Genomic DNA, 1,934 nt, shown 5'->3' on the forward strand with positions numbered 1-1,934 from the left:
CCTCCCAGCATCAGAGTCTTTTCCAATGAGTCAACTCTTTGCATGAGGTGGCCAAAGTACTGGAGTTTCAGCTTTAGCATCATTCCTTCCAAAGAACACCCAGGAATGATCTTCAGAATGGACTGCTTGGATCTCTTTGCAGTCCAAGGGACTCTCAAGAGTCTTCTCCAACACCACAGTTCAAAAGCATCAATTCTTCGGGGCTCAGCTTTCTTCACATTTCAACTCTCACATCTATACATGACTACTGGAAAAACCATAGCCTTGACTAAATGGACCTTTGTTGGCAAAGTGACGTCTCTGCTTTTGAATATGCCATCTAGGTTGATCATAACTTTCCTTCCAAGGAGTAAGCGTTTTTTAATTTCATGGCTGCAATCACCATCTGCAGTGATTTTGGAGCCCCCCTCCCCCCCAAAAAAAAAACTGTTTCCACTGTTTCCCTGTCTATTTCCCATGAAGTGATGGGACCAGATGCCATGATCTTCGTTTTCTGAATGTTGAGCTTTAAGCCAACTTTTTCACTCTCCTCTTTCACTTTCATCAAGAGGCTTTTTAGTTCCTCTTCACTTTCTGCCATAAGGGTGGTGTCATCTGCATATCTGAGGTTATTGATATTTCTCCCGGCAATCTTGATTCCAGCTTGTGTTTCTTCCAGTCCAGCGTTTCTCATGATGTACTCTGCATATAAGTTAAATAAGCAGGGTGACAGCTCCTACAGCTCATTAAAAAGACAAAATACCAAAATGCAAAACATTTGTGAAGTTCATAAAATAATAGATAAGAAACACATTTTAAAAGTTTTAATAAAAGTGTCCTTGTCTTATTTCTGATCTTAAAGGAAGTGCTGTCATCTTTTCACTGTTGAGTATGTTACCTGTAGATTTGCCATATATGGCCTTTATTATGTTGAGGGATGTACCCTCTATGCCCACTTTCTGGAGTTTTTATTATAAATGGGTGTTGAATTTTGTCAACAGTTTTCCCTGCATCTATTGAGATGATTATATGCTTTTTATTCTTCAATTGCTGATGTGGTGTATCTTAATGATTTGCAGATATTAAAAACAAATCTTTGCATCCCTGGGATAAATGCCACTTATTGTGGTATATGATCCTTTTCATGTATTGTTGGATTACATTTGCTAGTATTTTTTTGTGGATTTTTACATCTATGTTTATCAGTGATATTGGTCTGCCTGTAATTTTCTTTTCTTTTTTTTTTTAATGTGGTATCTTTGCCTGTTTTTGGTATAAGGTGATGGTGGCCTCATAGAATGAGTTTAGCAGTTTTCCTTCCTCTGAAATTTTTTGGACCAGTTCCATTGCAGCACTGTTTACATTAGCCAAAATACGGAAGCAAACTTAGTGTCTACTGACAGAGAAATGGATAGAGTTACAAATATGCAATGGAATATTACTCAAGCATTGAAAAGAATGAAATAATATCATTTGCAGCAGCATGGATGGGCCTAGAGAATATCATATTCAGTGAAATAAACAGAGAAAGATATATCATATGATATAGAATCTAAAAAAAATGATAATGAACTTATTTACAAGACAGAAAAAGACTCACAGCCTTAGAGAACAAACCTATGGTTATCGGGAGAGGAAGGGAGAGTCAGGGAGGTTAGGATTGACATGTTCACACTGCTATAGTTAAAGTGGATAACAAACAAGGACCTAATGTGTAGCACAGGGAACTCTTCTCAATATTATGTAACAACCTAAATGGGAAAAATTTTTGAAAAAGAATATATATATATATATATAAATCTATATATTTATAAATACATAAATCTCTCTATATATATAATTTTATGCACACCTGAAACTAACACAACACTGTTAATCAACTATACTCCAACATAAAATAAAAGGTTAAAGAGAAACAATACAATAATTTGATGTAGATATAAGAAAATAAAAAG

Source organism: Bison bison, unplaced genomic scaffold (genome assembly GCF_000754665.1).
Source record: "Bison bison bison isolate TAMUID 2011002044 unplaced genomic scaffold, Bison_UMD1.0 scf7180017864054, whole genome shotgun sequence".
Taxonomy (NCBI): Eukaryota; Metazoa; Chordata; class Mammalia; order Artiodactyla; family Bovidae; genus Bison; species Bison bison.